Source organism: Odocoileus virginianus, chromosome 24, assembly GCF_023699985.2.
Source record: "Odocoileus virginianus isolate 20LAN1187 ecotype Illinois chromosome 24, Ovbor_1.2, whole genome shotgun sequence".
Taxonomy (NCBI): Eukaryota; Metazoa; Chordata; class Mammalia; order Artiodactyla; family Cervidae; genus Odocoileus; species Odocoileus virginianus.
This window is the reverse complement of record NC_069697.1, coordinates 38,337,319-38,359,210: the sequence shown is the minus strand read 5'-3', so window position 1 is coordinate 38,359,210 and position 21,892 is coordinate 38,337,319. Positions and strand designations below refer to the sequence as shown.

Below are 21,892 nucleotides of genomic sequence, written 5' to 3'. Positions count from 1 at the left end.
TACACATTATAAAATGATAGCCACAATAAAGTTCAGTTACAGTCTATCATCATACAAAGTTGTTACAGTAGACTATATTCCTATATGTACATTACATCTTCATGACTTTTATTTTATAGATGGGAATTTGTATCCCTTAATCCTCTTTACCTATTTTACCCATCCCTCTCTCCTCTGACAACCACCAGTTTATCCTCTGTATATATCAGTCTTTTTTCCCATTTTGTTCTGTTTATTCATTTGTTTGTTTTTTTAAACACCACATATAAGTGAAACCATACACTGTTTTTCTAGTATACTACTTAGTACCCAGATCTATCTCTCTTGCCTCAAAGGCAAGATTTTATTCTGTTTTATACTGGAATAATTGTCTACTGTCCATATTACATAATATGGACATATTACATAATTGTCCATATATACATATACCATTGTGGTATATGTATATATATATATAGCTATCACACCTTCCTTATCAATTTATCCATTGATGGATACTTAAGTTACTTCAGTATTTTGATTATCATAAATAATTTGGCAGTGACTATAAGGATATATATATATATATTAAATATATATGATATTGAATGCATATATATTCAAATTAGTGGAGTTTTTGTTTTCTTCAGGTGAATTCCCCAAAGTGGAATTGCTGGATCATATATAATCTATCTTAAGTTTTTTGAGGAATCTTCATACTGTTTCCATAAGGTTTGCATCAATTTATAATTGCACTAGCACATACTAGTATTTCCTTTTCTCTGAAACCTCTTCAGCAGTTGTTTTATGCCTTTTTGATGAAAGTCATTCTGACGGTTATGGGATGGTATCTCATTGCAGTTTTGATGTGTGTTTCCCTGATGACTAGTGATCTTGAGCACTTTTTCATGTGCTTGATGACCACTTATATGTCTTCTTTGGTGACTATTCAGATCCTCTGCCCATTTTTAATTGTTTTCTTTATATTATGTTTATGTATTTCTTTGTATTTTTGGATATCAATCTCTTATCAGAGATATAATTTACAAATAACTTCTTCCATTCTGTGGGTCACCTTTTCATTTTGCTGGTGACTTCCTCAACTGTGAAAAGCCTTTAGCCTGATATAGTCCTATTAGTTTATTTTTGCTTTTTGTTGTCCTTGCATGAGGAGACAAATTTTTAAAATGTTGCTAGGATTGATGTCAAAGAGGTTACTGCTTGTATTTTCTTCTAGGAGATTTATGGTCTCATTTAAATATTTAATTCATTTTTAGTTTATGTTTGTATATGATATGATAAAGTGGTCTATTTTTATTCTTTGCATGTAGCTGTCCAGTTATCTCACAACATGTATTAAACAGGCTGTTTTTACCTCATGGTATATGATTGTTTCCATCAATGTAGATTAATTGATCATATGAGCATAGGTTCATTTCTGGATTTTCTATTCCGTTCCATTTGCCATCTGTCTGTTTGGGTCAATACCAAATTGTTGATTTTCTTTCTTTTTTTTTTTTTTACCATGAAAACTTTATTTTAATGTGATTACTGTACATCTGCAGTATTGGAGTAATCCTTTTATAAGTGGAACGAGAAGAAACAGTGACAAAACCAAACTGGCATTTGATGTGAATCCACAGGAGTTTAAGCTTCAAATCCAGCCAAGAAGTTTGTTACAATCTCTTTCAGCTTTGCATCTGTCTCTTCTGAGATCTTTCCATCGGTCCTGATTTTGCCCAACAGGGCTTGATGTTAGCTGATAACATGAGGCAAAAAAGCATTCTCAAATTTTGTGATCTTGCTGGGCTCCAGCTTGTCAAGATAGCCCCTGACACCAGCATAGATAACAGCCACGTTATCTATCTATCTTCAGTAGCCATGGGAGAATACTGTCCTTGCTTCAGCAGCTCAGCCAAACGCACGCCACGACTCAAGAGTTGTTGAGTGGCAGCATCAAGGTCAGAATTGAACTGGGCAAAAGCAGCATCCTCACGATTCTGAGCCAACTCGTTTCATGGCACCTGCCACCTGTTTCATGGCCCTGGTTCGGGCAGCAGATCTGACACAGGACACAGACAAACCAACAGTAACGGCAGGGCAGATACCTTTGTAGAACAATTCTGTTTCCAAGAAGATCTGTCTGTCAGTGATGGAAATGACATTTGTTGGGATGTAAGAAGACACATCACCAGCTTGTGTTTCTATGACTGGTAAAGCAGTTAACAAGACACCATCAAAAACATCATTCATTTTGGCTGCTCTCTCCAGTACACGGGAGTGAAGATAGAACTCATCACGAGGATAGGCCTCACGACTGGGGGGTCGGCAGAGCAGCATAGGTATCTGACGATAAGCAACTGCCTATGTGGATAAGTCATCATAAATGATCAAAGCATGTTTGCCATTATCCCTAAAATATTCTCCCATTGAACACCCAGAGTAAGGAGCCAGCTGTTAAAGTGGGGCAGCATCTGAAGCAGTAGCTGAAACGACAATGGTGTACTTCATGGCATCTAAATCTGTAAATCTCTTCACCAGCTGGGCAGCAGTGGATCTCTTTGGACAAATAGCAACATGGATACAGTACAGCTTCTTCTTTTCATCAGTTCCATCATTGAATCATTTCTGGTTAATGACGTTTCTGGCAATTGATGTTTTGCCAACCTGTCGGTCACCAATAACCAGATCACACTGACCACAACCAATCGTCACCAAGCTATCCACAGCCTTAATGCCAGTTTGCATTGGTTCCCACACAGAGATTCGAGGAATGATCCCAGGGGATTTCAAGCCAACTTGTCTTCAGGCCTTGGAACCAATTGGACACTTTCCATCAATGGCATTACCAAGGGCATCAACTACATGACCCAGCAGCTTCTCACTGACTGGAACATCTACAATAGCCCCAGTTCTCTTCACAATATCTCCTTCCTTAATTAGTTTATCATTTCCAAACATGACAACTCCAACACTGTCAGGCTCCAAGTTCAGAGACATGCCCTTTAAACCTGAACAAAATTCTACCATTTCTTCTGCTTGAGCATTTCTTACCCCAAGTACCTGGGCAATATAATCACCAATATTTAAAACATGCCCAGTCTCTTCAAGGTTAACAGAGGTATCAGCTCCAAGAATACGCTCTTCGAGAACAGAGGACACCTCAGCAATGCCGGTCTTCTGAAGACGAGAGTTAGAGGCATGGAGGTTTCTTGCAGCAATGAAGGATGATCCCAGAGCATTTTTGGAGACCAGCCCAGCTCGCAGAGGGAGGGCGTGGGTATGGCCATGGCGATGTGCACAGACAGCATCTCTGCAGCCCCTCTTCAGGTGCTTCCTCTGCAGCTGCAGCCTCGAGATGCACTGACCCCCTATTGTTTTGATGACTGTGACTTTGTAGTATAATTTGAAGTCAGGGAATGTGGTATCTCTTTCTTATTGTTCTTTCTCAAGATGCTTTGTATATTCGGTGATTCTATTACAAGCTCTGGGATTGTTTGTTCTAGTTCTATGAAGAATGTCATGAGTATTTTGATAGATGTTGGATTGAATCTGTAGTCTGTTTTGGGTAGTATGGCCACTTTAACAGTATTAATTCTTACAACTCAAGAACATGGGATATCTATTTATTTGTGTCATATAATTGATTCATTCAAAATGGGAAAGGGGTAAGACAAGGCTGCTTATTTAATTTCTATGTAGAGTACATCATGTGAAATGCCAGACTGGATGAATCATAAGTTGGAATCAAGATTGCTGGGAGAAATATCAAAAACCTCAGATATGCAGATGATACCACTATAATGGCAGAAAGTAAAGAGGAACTTAAGAGCCTCTTGATGAGGGTGAAAAATGAGAGTAAAAAAGCTAGCATAAAACTCACTATTATGAAAAAGAAGATCATGGTATCCGGTCCCATCACTTCACGGCAAATAGACGGGGAAAAGTGGAAGCAGTGACAGATTTTCTTTTCTTGGTCTCCAAAATCACTGTGGACTGTGACTGCAACCATGAAATTAAAAGACATTTGCTCCTTGGAAGGAAAGCTATGACAAACTTAGATAGAGTATTAGAGCAGAGACATCACTTTGCCAACAAAGGTGCACATAGTCAAAGGTATAGTTTTTTTAAGCTATGTATGGGTATGAGAGTTGGACCACAAAGAAGGCTGAGCACCAAAGAATTGATGCTTTTAAACTGTGGTGCTGGAGAAGACTCTTGAGCATCCACTGGACTGTAAGGAGATCAAACCAGTCAATCCTAAAGGAAATCAGCCCTGGAATATTCATTGGAAGGACTGATGCTGAAGCTGAAGCTCCAATACTTTGGCCACCTGATGAAAACATCTGACTCATTGGAAAAGACCCTGAATCTGGGAAATATTGAAGGCAAAAGGAGAAGGGGATGGCAGAGGATGAGATGGTTAGATATTGAAGGCAAAAGGAGAAGGGGATGGCAGAGGATGAGATGGTTAGATAGCATCATCATCTCAGAGGACATGAATTTGAGTGAATTCTGGGAGACAGTGAAGGACCCAGAAGCCTGGCATGTTGCAGCCCATAGGACTGCAAAGTTGGACATGATTTAGTGACAACAATAACAGCAACAAAGTATGGAATAATATGCTCCTACTAAGAAGAAGTTAGACATAAGTGATTTATGGGCAGATACCTATGATAAGTAAGGTTTTTTTTTTTTTTGAGTTACAGAATTCTATGTGGAGTAACCAATAAAAAGGAAATAAATTCTGTATATATTTGTATGAAAAGAAAGAAAGGTTTGGAGATCATCCTTCAATTTGATAACGTGGGTTGTATTTTGGGGCAGGACTGAAGAGAGAAGATAGAGATTAAGAGTGTATTCCTTATACACTTTGACTTTTTTGACTTGTCAGTACCACTTTTACTTTTAAAAATAAAAGTATCATAATAAATAGAACAATTTCTTCAAAAAAAATTAAAATCTTATAAGAGGATAAAAGAAGTATACAAATAGTACCAAGAAGCAGAGCAATTGATGGGCCTTGAAAGATCAATAAATTATCCATTGAGGACATAGTCTAAGGAAAGAACTTCATAAATTTTTTATCATACCTAATGGTATTTTAAAGAAAAACTATCAACCTATTCAAAATCCTAAGTTTGATATTCAGTTAGACTAGCAAAGATGTCCTAGCAAGATCTACCTTACAGGAAATTTTTTTCTTAATGTGTATTAAGTGCTCATTTAAAAACTAAAAAAAAAAAAAATTAGTTTAGAAAGCAATAAACTCTAGATTTTGACAAGCAGTTTTCAGAATTTAAAAAGCACTCCATAGCACATGTCTTATTTCATTGCCTAAGACATGTCTTTGAAACTCTTCAGTGTCTAGATATTGTCTGGAACCAGTGTACTGTTTTACTAAACAGCCCATCCCTAGCCTTTGGCTATAGATACAGTATTACAGGTCATGAAAATAGCTAAAGAAAAATAAGAAACAGCAGGCATATGTGGTAGATGAACCTATTATCTCTTTTAATCCAAGATCATGAAGAATTCCCGCATGTGAATACTGCATTTTATAGAACTGGTATATATAAACTATTTCTTTAGCCCAAATCGTCATGGTGTTGCTGGGTTGTAGGGTTTTTTTTGTTTCTTTTTTTCCCTCCACCTATTTAAGCTTCATGTTTGGAGCAAAGAACCTAGATGTCATCAATGAACTCCACCCCTTACTTCCAGTTCTACAAGAACTATAAGTAGGTAGATAGGTGTGTGTTAGGGTGGTGGCCCTGTCACATTCATTTATCATACTCCTGCTTATCCAGTTGTTGAATCAACAGGAAATTGCCACCTTATACGGAATAAAGGAAAACTTCCATCCACTTAATCATCAATGTTTATTCTAACAGTATGATTTGATTATGTTATTTTACCCTCTAAGATTCAGCTTTTTTGCCTGTATCCTCTTTGTGGAGTTTTTGTGAACATTAAGTGAGAAAATACATGATAAATTCCTGGTGCAATGTCTGCTTGGAAAAGACTGAATACTTAGATCCTCTCATCTTACCTACTCTACCTACATGACCTCTTATCTAATTCCCCCCCCGCCCCCCCCATTCGCTAGTTCACTTCTTTCTGTTCTTCTTGGTCCTTTTCCTTCCCTAAAGGCATATTCTTTCTTTGGAACAATTGTGATTCTTTTTCTTTCTTAATATTGCACTCATTTTAAATTCTAGCCACTAGAGGGACATACGTGCTTGGTTGCAAAGTCATGTCCAACTCTTTGCAACCCCATGGACTGCAGCCCGCCCGGTTCTTCTCTCCAGGGGGATTCTTCAGGCAAGAATACTGGAGTGGGATGCCATCCTCTCCTCCAGAGGGATATATAGTAAGATACAATTGTACTCACCCTGATCTCATTAGGATCGGAGGCTAAAAATCAAAAAAGAATCAAGTATAGAATGTTAAAGAGATATTAGAAAATATCCAATACAACAAATAATATTAAAGATGATGGATTATCTGTTATCCAGGTAATCTTTACATCTTTCAAATTATTACCTCTACAATATATGAAGTTAAAAAATAAATTTTATTTTCCTTGAAAACTTCCTTTTGAACCATTTTCTGGAAAAATTAAAGACAAAAGTCACATGTGAGGGCAAAATAACCTTTAGCAACGAAGCCAGTTTGTAGATTGTTTAACTCAAATAATTTAAAGTTCAAAATAAATCCATGTATTCAATTATGTGTAATCTCTATTTCACAGCAAAGGAAATCATAAATAAAACAGAAAGACAACTCTCAGAATGAGAAAAATTGCAAATGAAGCAACTGACAAGAGATTAATCTCCAAAATGTACATGTTACTCAATATCAAAAAACAAATAACTGAATAAAAAACTGGAAGATCTAAGTAGACATTTCTTCAGCAAAGATATATAGATGGTCAAAAAGCACGTGAAAAGTGTTCAACATCACTAATTATTAGAGAAATGCAAATCAAAATTACAATGAGTTATTACCTCACACTGATCAGAATGGCCATCATGAAAAAAATCTACAAAGAATAAATGCTGAAGAGGGTGTGGAGAAAAGGGAACCCTCCCACACTTTGTGAGAATGTAAATTGGTACAGCCACTAGGGAGAACAGTGTGGAGTTCTTAAAAACTAAAAATACAACTACCATATGAACCAGCAATCCCACTTCTAGGTACATGCCCAGAGAAAACCATAATTAAAAACAAAAATACATGCACCCCAATGTTTATTACAGTGCTATTTACAATAGCCAGGACATGGAAGCAATTTAAACGTCCATCAACAGAGAAATGTTTAAAAAGAAGATCTGGTATATATATATATATATATATATATATATATATATATATATATATATATATATATAAATTAAATTAAAATATAAATTAAAATTTAAAAAATATAATTTCTAAATGTGATTTATCTTAGTTATGTTTTAATTTTTACTTTGTTTAACATTTAATAATTAAAATTAGTCTCTACTTAAGCATCTAAGTAACCCAAGAAAAAAGTAACTTCTTAATTTTGAACATCCATTCATTCTAAAACATATGCAAAATATGCAAAAATAGTTATATTTATCTAGAAGCTGATAGAAGCTATGATGCTATAACTAAAAAGTTGCTTTCAACAAATATCCTATATGATTAAAAACATCAACTAAAAATATAAACAATAAAGACATGAAAAATTCATGTAAAATATCAAACCTAGAAGATATACTTCCTATTTATTCATCTACTTTTCACACATACACTAGAGCCTTATTTCTGGAATGGTAATTTATATTTCTGTTCATTATTTTTTCATTATTCTCTCACTATAAAAATATTGCTCTGATAATTTGAGGACTCTCTAAGGCCTGCACAGTTTTACCACAGGAAAACTGCTGGCAGTGAGAATTCTGTCTCTACCTTAGAAGTGTACTGGAGAGGACCAAATAGTTGGAGGCGTCAAGATTATCATGTCATCAAGAGGGAAGTATACAAATATATTCTCATGCTTAAGTTATATTTTAAGAAAAAACACATAAATTTGCCCATAAAATACCATGTGTAATTGGCAATATTTAAATAACATTTTAAACAGTTGTAAAATGGTGGTAAGTACATATCTATCAATAATTGTTTTAAATATCAATGTGATAAATTCTTCCATCAAAAGACATAGAATGGATGCTGCTGCTTAGTTACTCAGTCATGTCCGACTCTGCGTCCCCGTGGATTGTAGCCCGCAGGCTCCTCTATCTATGGGATTTCCAGGCAAGAATACTGGAGCAGGCTGCCATTTCCTTTTCCAGGGAATCTTCCCGACCCAGGGATCGAACCCAGGTCTCCTGCATTGCAGGCAGATTCTCTGCCATTGAGCCACCAGGGAAGACCCATCTATATGCTGTCTACAAGACAGTTGCTTGAGATGTAAGACCACACACAAATAGAAAGTGAAGGGATGGGGAAAAGATGTCTCTTACAAATGGAAACCAAAAAAAAAAAAAAAGTTGGGGTAATTGTACTTAGAACAGACAAAATAGACTAAAATAAAAGACTATAATGAGAGGCAAAGATGGGCATTACATAAAAAAAAACTTGATCACGACAGAAAGACACATTTGTAAATAGTTATGTACCCAATACAAGAGCACCGATATAAATAAAGCAAATATTAACAAATTTAAAGGGAGAAATTGACAACAAAATAATAGTAGCAGATTTTTACACCCCACCGACAGATTTGCAGATGACATTGTTTTATATATAGAAAACACAAAGATACTACCAAAAAAATATTTAGAACTAATGAACTAGCTCAGTAAAATTTCAGAGTACAAAATCAATACACAAAAATTTGTTGCATTTCTAAACACTAACAGCAAACCAGCAAAAAGAGAATGAAGAAAACAATCGCATTTATATTTGCATATGGACGTTTCTGGTGACTCAGTGGATAAGGATCTGCCTGCCAAGGCAGGGGACATGGGTTTGATCCCTGATCAGAGAAGATCCCAAATGTCTCGGGGCAGAAAGCCTGTGCACCACTACTGAACCTGCGCTGTAAAGCCCGTGAGCCGCAACTACCTAGCCTGCATGCGCAGTTACTGAAACCCCCGCACATAGAGCCTGCGCCACAACCAGAGAAGACACCACGATGAGAAGCCGGTGCACCTTGGTGAAGAGCAGCTCCAGTTCTTAGCAACTGGAGAAAGCCAGAACAAAGCAACAAGGACTCAGTGACGTCATAAACAAATAATTATAATGGCATAAAAATTTACCCCCAAATTTTAACCAATAAATAAAAGACTTGTACACTAAAATTCATAAGACATTGATGAACGGAATTGAAGAAGACAAAAATAAATGGAAAGGTATTCTGTGCTTATGGATTGGAAGAACTGATTTCATTGAATGGACCACAGTTTTCAAAGAAATCTGCATATTCAATGCAAACCCTATCAAAATTCCAATGTCTTTTTCACAGAACCATTCAAGAAAACACTCCTAAAATTTGTATGAAATTGCAGAAGACTCTGAATAGCCAAGGCAGTATTGAGCAAGAACAAAGATGGAGGCATTATACTTCTTGATTTCATGACATTACAAAGCTATAGTCATCAAACAATATGGCATTGACATAAAAACAGATTTATAGACCAATGAATATCCACAGAAAGAAACCCATGCATATACGGTCAATTAATTTATGACAAATGTGTGTGGATTGTATAATGGGGAAAGGATAGTCTTTTCACTAAATGGTGTTGGTAAAACTGGACTGTTACATATGAAGAATAAAATTAGACTACTGTCTTACCATGATGCAGTGGTAAAGAATCCATCTGCCATTGCAGGAAATGCAAGAAATGTGGGTTCAGTCCCTGGGTTGGAAAGACACCTTGGTGTAGGAAATTGCAACCCACTCCAATATTCTTGCCTGGAAAATACTATGGATAGAGGAGCCTGTCGGGCTACAGTCCATGGGATAGCATAGAGTTGGACATGACTGAGCAATTGAGCATGCATGCATACATGTCTTACACAATACACAAAAGTTCACTCAAAGTTGATTAAGGACTTGAATATGAACCCTGAAACCGTAAAAGTCCTAGAGGAATACATGAGTGGTAAGCTCCTTGACATCAATCTTGGCAATGTTTTCTGGGGGGAATCTGACTCGAAATGTAAAAGCAACAAAAATAAAAGTAAACAAATGAGATTATATAAAGCTAGTTTCTGTGGAGGAAATAAAGCCATCAACAAAACAGAAAAGCAGAAAGGGAGAAAAATTTTGCAATTATGTATCTGAGAAGAGGTTAACATCCAAAGCATATAAAAAATTCATCCTATTCAACAATGAAAAAACAATCCTATTTAAAAGGGGCAGAGGAATAGACATATTTCTAAAGAAAATATACAGATGACTGTCAGGCTCATGAAAAGATTCTTAATATCACTAATAATTAAGGAAATGCAAATCAAAGCCACAATAAAATATCACCTCACACCTGTCAGAACTGTCATTATCAAATAGATAAGAAATATAAAGTAATAGCAAGGAATTAGAGAAAGGGAATTTTGTGCCCTGTTGGGGTGCAGCCATTATGGAAAATATTGTGGTGTTTCTTAAAAAAAACTAAAAATAAAACTACCACATGATCCAGCAATTTCACTTCTGGTTACATATCTGAAGAAAACAAAAACACTAATTCAAAAGGATATATGCACCCTTAAGTTCATTGCAATTTTATATGCAATAGTTAGGATATGGAAATAACCTAACTGTCCATCAACAAATGTATAGATAAAGAATATGTGATTTTATATAACATGGAATACTGCTCAGCCACAAAAAAGAATAATCTTAGTTTCAATAACATGGATGAAACTTGAGGGTGTTATGTTATATGAAATAGACAAAGATACACAAATGCCATATGGTTTCACTTATATGAGAAGTCTAAAAATTAATATAAATGAACAAGCAAAACAAAGTAACACTCATATATAGAACAGATTGTTGGTTTCCCAGGGGGAGGTTGTTGGGGGATAGGGGTGTTGTTGAGTGAAATGGGTAAAGTGAGTCAAGAAGTACAAACATCCTGTTACAAAATAATAAATCATGGGGACATAATGTACATCGTTGTGACTATAGTCAATAGCATTGTGCTGCATATTTGAAAGTTGCTAAAAGTAAATTTCAAAAGATCTCATCACAAGAAAACAATCTTATAATATGGTAATAGATATTAGCTGCACATTGTGGTTATTATTTCACTGTGTATATAAATATCAATCATTATGTTGTACACTTGAAACTAATATATGTCAATTATACCACAATAAAAAAAATTTATGTATATGAAACAAACCAATCCTGATTTTAAGTGATATAATGAGCATGGTGACAGATTCTTGAAATTAGAAAAATGAAGAGGAGAGTTCTATGTTATTGTTGTCTTTGTTTTGATAAGCCTCTCAGAAATTGATTTAGTTGACTCTAACTCTGGTTCTGTGATACTTGGTCTCAATTTTAATTTGATTCATTGAGTGATTGAGTGAGCTGTTATTATGGTTCAAGCAGAAGGCTATGATAAAATCTAGAGCCCAAACAAACAGAAGCGAATTCCACAGCTCTTGTTCTCTTGAAACTGATGATCTAGTATTGGGGAGGGGAATATAGATATTAATCAAAGAGGACTAAAGTACAGTTGTGAGAAAATGATAAGAAAGAGAGTTTCAGGACCTCCCTGGTAGTCCTGTGGTTAAGACTTCATGCTTCTACTTCAGAGGGCAGAAGTTTGACCTCTGGTTGGGGTACTAAGATTCCGCATTCCATGCAGTGAGGCCAAAAAAAAAAAAAGAAAATTGTGATGCTATGAAAATTAATTGGAGATGGGTGTTAGAGAAAGCTTTCCTGTAGGGCTGAAGACAGAATTGAGATCACAACAAAAGCTGACTAAGCTAGGGGAGAAGGCAGAAGTGTACCTCTGTGATCAAGAAGAAGGATCTGTAAAAGACCCTGTGACAGCAAGGTATGCTTCCCATTTTAGAAAATAAAAGGACCATGGAGCAAAGAAGGCATGACTCAAGAAGAGGCTCTGGAAGGAGAGAATCCAGATTATGCAATCCAGATTTTGTAGGCCAAATTAAAAGTTATTGAAAGTCATTGAGAGAAAAACAATAGAATTAGAGCTGCATTAGGAAAACTCACTTTATTGCGACTATAATGAAGGGCCCAAGAGAAACTGTGTACATGTGTAGCATGGGACATAAACAGTAGTTTACTGTTCTTAATGGCCCTAATGTGGAAACAGACCAAACGTTCATCAAGAGTAGAATGAATAACTAAGTTGTCACTTAAGTATACAATGTGTTTCTAAATAAAAGGAGAATGAACAGGCTATGACTGACACTACTACATGGAAGAACTTCAAATGCATAATGTTAAATAAATAAAATAAGCCAGACCCAGACAGACACATAAGGCATCATTCTCTTTGTATAAAGTTAAAGCAGGCAAGACTAATGTATGGTGTTAGATGTTAGGATAGTAGTTTTACTACGAGTGAGGAAGAAGGGAAACGTAAAGGAGCATTCAGTGGGCTTCAGTGTTGTCAACATCCTATTTATTAGGTGGTGGTTAAAGAGGTACTGGATTTGTGATCATGTATTTCCTTGTATATTCACTCTTCGTGCAGTTTTCAGTATACAGTAATATGATATTACAATGAAAAACATTTTAAAATTTTTAAAAGAATAGATTGCATTATTAGGTGTTATTGAATGGATGCTGGGACTTCCTTGGTACCTCAGATTGTAAAGAATCTGCCAGCAATGCAGGACACCTGGGTTCAATCCCTGGGTTGGGAAGATCCCCTGGAGAAGGGAATGGCTCACTCTAGTATTCTTGCCTGGAGAATTCCATGGACAGAAGAGCCTGGTGGGCTATAGTCCATACATTTGTAAAGAGTCAGATGACTGAAGTGACTTAGCATGCAGCATGCATGAATGGATTCTATGAGATTGGTTGAGAAGCAATGGCCGTAGTTCAAGTGGGAGAAATGACTTCTCCTTAAACCTTGTAGTTAATATGGAAAGAAGACTTATTTTACAGCTATTATTTATGAGGCAAAATGAACAGAATCTGGTGACAAATCAGATATGGCCTATGAGGAATGAAGAAATAATAAAGAGTGTTCCTTGGAGCAACTGATTTAGGAAACAAAAGAAGCATTCCTCTATTTGTGAGAAGGGATAAGGGGTAGAATGACTGAGCTGTGAGGAAAGGAGAAAAGAAAGAAAGCAAAGTCGCTCGGTTGTGTCCACCTCTTTGCAACCCCATGGATTGTAGCCCACCAGGCTTCTCCATCCATGGGATTTTTCCAGGCAAGAGTATTGGAGTGGGTTGCCATTTCCTTCTCCAGGGGATCTTCCTGATCCAGGAATCAAACCCAGGTCTCCCGCATTTTAGGCAGATGCTTTTACTCTCTGAGCCACCAGAGGAGATGGAGGAAAGGAGAAGGAGGGAGTGTTGCATTTGTTCAGAGAACAGAGACAGAGTTGTGGAGAGTGAGAGAGCGAATGAACCAAAGAAATATAATAGGATTGCAGAAAGGCACTGAAAAAAATGTTTTAAGTTGATCATCATGAATTTATAGTGAACCATGAAAAGTGACTTGTTCAATCAAGACTCAGCTACTCTTGTCTGGGCAAGAGAGAACTAGTGATTAGGATCACACATATTTGGAGTTTTGTCAGACAGATGTGATCAATATTGTTTTGGGGTAATACGATAAGTCAAAAAGATCAATAAGAGTTGGGGTAAATTTCAACCTTCCTTCCTCATCATAATGAAAGGGGATCTCAATGGACACCTATTCAAGAGTTTCCTGTGATGATGAGCAGGACCATGTAGGGCTTCTGGGCATGGGGGCCTGTCTGTCACCCATTTCTTGTAGGTAACACTTCAGCCTCATTGACCTGAGTTCCAAAAAGCAATTTGAACAGTTACTAATCAAAGGAGGAGCAGCCACACAACCACCTTGACAAGATTAAAGGCACCAGAGAAAATCAAGATTAGGAGACCACTTAAGACCCTGCACACACCCTAATCTTGTCAGCAACCCCACTCTTGTGAAACTGCAGAAGAAAGAAGAGACTGTTACTGCATTTTTCTTTATCACAAACCCCTGCCTGACTATATAACCTCTTCTTATTCCCCGGGAGGCAGGGGCACAGTTCATGAGGTGCTAGCCTACTGTGTGCCCCCTTTGCCTGGCAAAGAAATAATGCCACTCTTTCTTTCTCCTCCATAACTCTGTCTCTGTATTTCTGCTCAGTATCGGTGCACAGAGATTTTGGCAACACCTGGGAATCTGGAAACTCAGTTGAGACGGTAACTGAAGGAAGCCATAGGTGATAAAAGTCATAGGTCTTCAGAATCACTACTCCTAAATATACTTTCCATTGTCATTGCAATCACAATCACAAATTACCATTTTTCCTTCTTATCTTTTTCTTTTTCTCCAAGTCCCCTTAAGGGATTGTATAGAAAAAATAAATGAAGTGTACCTGCTAAAAATTATGTTTGGCCCCTGACAGACTTGGGAAAGGAGAAACCAAATTGAGAGGAAGATTAGTGTTTTAGATTTTTGGACACATCAGTTTAAATATAATTTTTGGCTTTAGTAACCGAGGGTACTCATTGCAAAGACCAATGCAAAGTCTACACAACTTCAGTGATATGTCAACTAGCATCTGCGCACTAGGCAGAATTGCAAAAGAAAGCATTTTTATTTTTGTCATGTACCTATCTCCCTTTCTCTTTCTTTTGCTAATAGTTAATTTATTCATTCAGTTGCTCAGTCATTTATTCCACAAACATATTAAATATCTACTGATGATAATAATACATCAGACACTAAGATATTTGTGTCCTAACAAGCCATTCTTGGGGAGTCTCATAATCCAAAAGGACCTGCATTCTCTCCTAAATTAACCCTCTTTTCTATGATGCAATAAAAACCAACCATTTCCTGAGGAAGGTTAATTAGATTTGTATTTAAATAACTCATACCTATATATATATATATATATATATATATATATGGTAGTAACTATAAACATATGCCAAATTCCCTCCTAAAAATTTTATAAGTATGAATACATTTTATTTTCACAACACACTATGAGATAAGTACTATTATTATCTCCACTTTAAAAATGAGAAACCCTAGGGGTGGAGAGATTAACTAACATGTTCACCAGCAAGGTGGCAGAGTTAGGACTGAACAATAGTCTTTCTCCAAAGTCTGTTTTCCTTATGCTGCTGAACTCCAGGTTCAGCTGCTCACCACTTGGAAGCCAATACTCAAGAGATGAATGCTGCTTGGAAAGGAAAAGTTGCTTTATTCAGGGGGCAGCAATCTTAGAAGAAGGTAAACTCATTTCCCAAACCAACTCCAAATATTCTGCTTGACTATGAAAGTTTTTAAAGGGAGAATCATCTGGGAAGTGGGTCAGAGTCATTGCTATCTTCTGTGTGTGCAGACTTTCTTCTGATTGGTTGGTGGTGAGATAATAGGGAAGAAAAGCTGTGGCCAACCTAGACAGTATATTAAAAAGTAGAGACATTACTTTGCCGATAAAGGTCCGTCTAGTCAAAGCTATGGATTTTCCAGTAGTCATGTATGGACGTGAGAGTTGAATCATAAAGAAAGTTGAGCATCAAAGAATTGATGGTTTTGAACTGTGGTGTTGGAGAAGACTCTTGAGAGCCCCTTGGACTGCAAGGAGATCAAACCAGTCAATTCTAAAAGAAGTCAGTCCTGAATATTCATTGGAAGGGCTGATGCTGAAGCTGGAGCTCCAATCCTTTGGCTACCGGATACAAAGAATTGACTCATTGGAAAAGACCCTGATGTTGGGAAGGATTGAAGGCAGGAGGAGAAGGGGAAGACAGAGGGTGAGATAACTGAATGGCATCACTGACTTGATGGACATGAGTTTGAGCAAGCTCTGGGAGTTGGTGATGGATGGGGAAGCCTGTCATACTGCAGCTCATGGGGTTGCAAAAGTCGGACACGGCTGAGCGACTGAATTGAACTGAGGTAAGAGAGAAGTGTTCCAGGACTCTTGTGCTCAGCCTAAAATTATCATCTTCCACCTGGGTGGGGCCTTTGCTCCTACAGAAGAATTCAAAGGAATTCTGTTGTGTATATTCCTTGAGGAGGAACCGGGGTCCTGCCCCACAGCTGCACTGTTGTTTCTTGACTGCTCCTCTTTTGATTCTGAGTTCCCTCAGGTTTCTGGTAAGTAACTGTTTGAATCTGCCCTTTGAGAATTGGGGGAAGGTCAAGGAGGACAAATAAAGCTAATATACTACAGAAAAGAAATGGGGGGCACAGAAAGAATTTATATCTGGGAGGGCACCACAAAACGTGGTCCACTGGAGAAGGGAATGGCAAGCCACTTCAGCATTCTTTCCTTGAGAACTCCATGAACAGTATGAAAAGGCAAAAAGAGAGGACACTGAAAGATGGACTCCTCAGGTCAGTAGGTGCCCAATACACTACTGGAGAAGAGTGGAGAAATAACTCCAGAAAGAATGAAGAGATGGAGCCAAAGCAAAAACAACACCCAGTTGTGGATGTGACTGGTGATGGAAGTAAAGTCTGATGCTGTCAAGAGCAATATTTCATGGGAACCTGGAATGTTAGGTCCATGAATCAAGGCAAATTGGAAGTGGTCAAACAGGAGATGGCAAGAATGAATATTGACATTTTAGGAATCAGTAAACTAAAATGGACTGGAATGGGTGAATTTAACTCAGATGACCGTTATATCTACTACTGTGGGCAAAAACCACTAAGAAGAAATCGAGTAAGCATCAGAGTCAACAAGAGTCCAAAATGCAGTCTTGGATGCGATCTTAAAAACGACAGAAGGATCTCTGCTCGTTTCCAAGGTAAACAACTCAAAATCACGGTAATCCAAGTCTATGCCCCAACCAGTAATGCTGAAGAAGCTGAAGTTGAATGGTTCTATGAAGACCTACAAGACCTTCTAGAACTAACACCAAAAAAAGATGCTAGTTCTTTTCATTATAGGGGATGGAATGCAAAAGTAGGAAGTCAAGAGATCCCTGGAGTAACAGGCAAATTTGGCCTTGGAGTACAGAATGAAGCAGGACAAAGGCTAATAGAGTTTTACCGGGAGAACGCACTGGTCATAGCAAACACCCTTTTCCAACAACACAAGAGAAGACTCTACACATGGACATCACCAGATGATCAATACTGAAATCAGATTGATTATATTCTTTGCAGGTAAAGATGGAGAAGCACTATACAGTCAGCAAAAAACAAGATTGGGAGCTGACTGTGGCTCAGATCATGAATTCCATATTGCCAAATTCAGACTTATATTGAAGAAAGTAGAGTAAACCACTAGACCATTCAGCTATGACCTAAATCAAATCCTTTATGATTATATAGTGGAAGTGAGATATAGATTCAAGGAATTAGATCTTATAGACAAAGTGCTTGAAGAACCATGGATGGAGGTCTGAGACATTGTACAGGATGCAGGGATCAAGACCATCCCCAAGGAAAAGAAATGCAAAAAGGCAAAATGATTGTCAGAGGAGGACTTACATATAGCTGAGAAAAGAAGAGAAGTGAAAGGCAAAGGAGAAAAGGAAAGATATACCCATTTGAAAGCAGAGTTCCAAAGAATAGCAAGGAGTGATAAGAAAGGCTTCCTCAGTGATCAATGCAAAGAAACAGAGGAAAATAATAGAATGGGGAAGACTAGAGATCACTTCAAAAAAAAAAAAATAGAAATACCAAGGGAACATTTCATGCAAAGATGGGCACAATAAAGGACAGAAATGGTAGGGGCCTAACAGAAGCAGAAGATACTAAGAAGAGGTGGCAAGAATACACAGAAGAACTGTACAAAAAAGATCTTCATGATCCAGATAATCACAATGGTGTGATCACTCACCTAGAGCCAGACATCTGGAATCCAAAGTCAAGTGGGCCTTAGGAAGTATCACTATGAACAAAGCTAGTGGAGGTGAAGGAATTCCAGTTGAGCCATTTCAAATCTTAAAAGATGATACTGTGAAAGTGCTGCACTCAATATGCCAGCAAATTTTGAAGACACAGCAGAGGCCACAGGACTGGAAAATGTCAGTTTTAATCCAATCCCAAAGAAAGACGATGTCAAACAATGTTCAAACTACCAAACAATTGCACTCATCTCACATGCTAGCAAAGTAATGCTCAAAATTCTCCAAGCCAGGCTTCAAAAGTATGTGAACTGGGAACTTCCAGATGTTCAATCTGTATTTTAAAAAGGCAGAGGAACCTGAGATCAAATTGCCAACATTCGTTGAAGCATCAAAAAAGCAAGAGAGTTCCAGAAAAACATCTACTTCTGCTTTATTGACTATACCAAAGTCTTTGACTATGTGGATCACAACAAACTGTGGGAAATTCTACAAAAGATGGGAATACCAGACCACCTGACCTGCCTGCTGAGAAATCAGTATGCAGGTCAGGAAGCAACAGTTAGAATTGGACATGGAACAAATTGGACTGGTTATAAATCAGGATGAGCTATGGCAAGGCTATAGATTTTCACCTTGATTATTTACCTATATGCAGAGTACATCATGCAAAACACTGGGCTGGATGAAGCATAAGCTGGAATCAAGATTGTGGGAGAAATATCAATAACCTCAGATATGCAGATGACACCACCCTTATGGCAGAAAGCGAAGAAAGGTAAAGAGCTTCTTGATGAAAGTGAAAGAGCAGAGTGGGAAAAGTTGGCTTAAAACTCAACATTCAGAAAATGGCAATCATGGCATCTGGCCCCACCACTTCATGACAAATAAATGGAGAAACAATGGAAACAGTGAAAGACTTTATTTTCTTGGGCTCCAAAATCACTGGAGATAGTGACTGCAGCCATGTAATTCAATCCGCTTGCTACTTGGAAGAAAAGTTATGACCAACCTAGATAGCATATTAAAAAGCAGAGACATTACTTTGCCAACCAAGGTCTGTCTAGTCAAACCTATGGTTTTTCCAGTAGTTATGTATGGATGTAAGAGTGGATATAAAGAAAGCTGAGCACCAAAGAATTGATGCTTTTAACTGTGGTGTTGGAGAAGACTCTTGAGAGTCCCTTGGACTGCAAGGAGATCGAATCAGTCCATCCTAAAGAAAATCAGTCCTGAATATTCCATTGGAAGGACTGATGCTGAAGCTGAAACTCCAATACTTTGGCCACCTGATGCGAAGAACTGACTCATTGGAAAAGACCCTGATGCTGGTAAGATTGAAGCTGGGAGGAAAAGGGGATGGCAGAGGACAAGATGATTGAATGGTATCACCAACTTATTGGACATGAGTTTGAACAAGCTCCGGGAGTTGGTGATGGACAGGGAGGCCTGGTGTGCTGCAGTCCATGGGGTTGCAAAGAGTCAGACACTATTGAGCGATTGAACTGAACTGGGCCCCATAGAGTCTTGCTCCTTTTGCTCATCATTGCCCAAGACAGTCTATGCCTTAGGTTTGTGGTGAGGCAATAAGAAGTGCTACATTCTAATAGACTCTGTTATGGATTGGAATTGAACTGCTTTCTGCTATAAATTCACCCTTTTGTTCTTACCATTAGGAGTCTAGTGGTCATTAAAATGTTCAGTTGCCACTGAATTTTATGTAAACATTGAAGAAAGTAAAAGTCAATTCATGTCTCTGATTTGAAGAAAGACCTCATGGTCATTGGGATTGATAATAATGAGACTATAGGATCTACAAATTTCTGGGTCTATTCTACCTGTTTGAGGGGTAGACCTACCCAGAGAAGTAGAAAGAGGAAGAATATACATTTATGATAGCTCAGAAAGAAAGAAACCATAGAGCTAGGTGATCCAATTAGACAGTTAATGTGATATCTAACTTTTACTGAATCAGTGAATTAGAAGAAATGTTTGTAGAACTTTTATATGCAGCATCCTGTAGGAAGATTGAGACCAGTTTATTACTTCTTAACTTACTCTAGAGAAAAGGAAAGAAGGTGGGTGAAGTAAATATTGTGAAGTCTCAAGATGCTCAATTGTTTTCAACAGAGAAAAACAAGAATACACATTATATTTTTACCTAACAGTTTGGGTTTCATTTACAAGGATATGAAGGAGAGAGTGCCCTTCTTTTCATATCTTTCTCAGTGATTTCACTCATTCTCATTAATTCATTTGATTCTTTCATGCATATACTTGTTCTTTTGCAACATTTTTTATTCATTTGTTTACTCATCCATTTATGAACCTACCGAACAAATACTTTGTAAATGTCTTCCATATGCCATGTATTGTTATAGGTACTACGCTGTTGTTCAGCCACTCAGTTGTGTCCAGGTATTTGTGACCCCAAGGACTGCAATGCACCAGGTTTCCCTGTCTCTCACTGTCTCCTGGAGTTTGCTCAAACTCATGTTCATCAAGTTGTGGCACTATGAATATTGCAATAAATAATACAAGCAAAGATTCCTGGCCCACAATTTACAGTCTAAAGAGGGCAAAGGTAGTAGACAGAGAGGAACAAATGACAAATAAATGGAGAAACAAGTTATATAAATAAAACTGACTGATGTGATAGAGAGGAACTGGTTGGGGAGTTGTTTTAGATTATGAGACAAATGAATAAGTGATTGAATGAATAAAGAAGAAAGGTACACACATAGATAATAAAAGTTAGCATGCAATAAATGTGATGACAGGATTTTAAATAGAGAGCTCTGTAAGTATTAAAAAAAGAATTATGTATACCTGGAAAGAATTTAAGGCATCCTTAGAGTTTTGGTAGATGAAGATGGTGAAATAAAGACATTTCAGGTTTGAGAAAAGAAAATGAATAAGAGAAGAAATAAAAGGGAACACCTGCCATGTTCAGCCAAGGGAATTAGGTGCAGAAGAATGGAGAAGGGGTAGGGGAGACAGCTTCTTGGAAGTAAAGGAAGCAGACTGTGGTCTTCAACGTCTTGAAACAAGTTTTAATTTAAAAATTCTTCAGGCAAAGTATTTGAATAGATATTTCTCCAAAGAAGATATACAAATGACCAAGAAGCATATGAGAAAATGCTCAGCATCACTAATAATCAGAGACATGCAAATCAAAATCACAAATGACACCCAACTTTACATCTGTAAGAATAACTGTTACCAAAACGACAAGCGGTAGCAAGTGTTGATTAGGATGTGGAGAAAAGGGAACACCCTGTATTGTTGGTGGGAATGTAAATGGGTACAGCCACTATGGAATATATGATGGAGGTTTCTCAAAAGTTAAAAACAGAACTACCATATGAAACAACAGTCTCACTCCTGGCTATATATCCAAAAGACTTGAAAGCAGGATCTAGAGATATTTCACACCCATGTTCATAGCAGTACTAACCAAGAGAAATAAGCAATCTACTCTTTCATTAGATGAAAAGATGAATGAAGTGTGGTATATACATACAATGGAATATTATTCAGCCTTCACTGAATGAGGATGTCATACTAAATGAAATAAGCCATTTAAAAAAGACAAATTCTGTGTGATTCTACTTAAATGATGTATTTAACACTGGCAAATTCATGAAAGTAGAATGATAGTTACCAGGGGTTAGTTAGGGAGAGGGAGAAAGAGGAGCTATTGTTTCAAGGATATAAAATGTCATACTGATAACATGAAAAAAATCCTAGAAATCTACTTAACAGCAATGTGAATGTAGTTAATGCTACTGAGAAGTACATTTGAAAATGGCTAAGATAGTAAATGTTTTCATCACAGTAAAAAAAATCTTCAGTTAAGTATTCAAAGTTGTTATGCTACTT

General features: G+C 37.3%; 1 pseudogene; it reads right to left on the bottom strand.

Annotated features, from left to right (window-relative positions):
* Positions 1 to 613: 613 nt before the first annotated feature.
* LOC139030928 (ATP synthase subunit alpha, mitochondrial pseudogene) lies at positions 614 to 3,290 on the bottom strand (annotated as a pseudogene).
* Between the last annotated feature and the right edge of the window lie 18,602 nt (positions 3,291 to 21,892).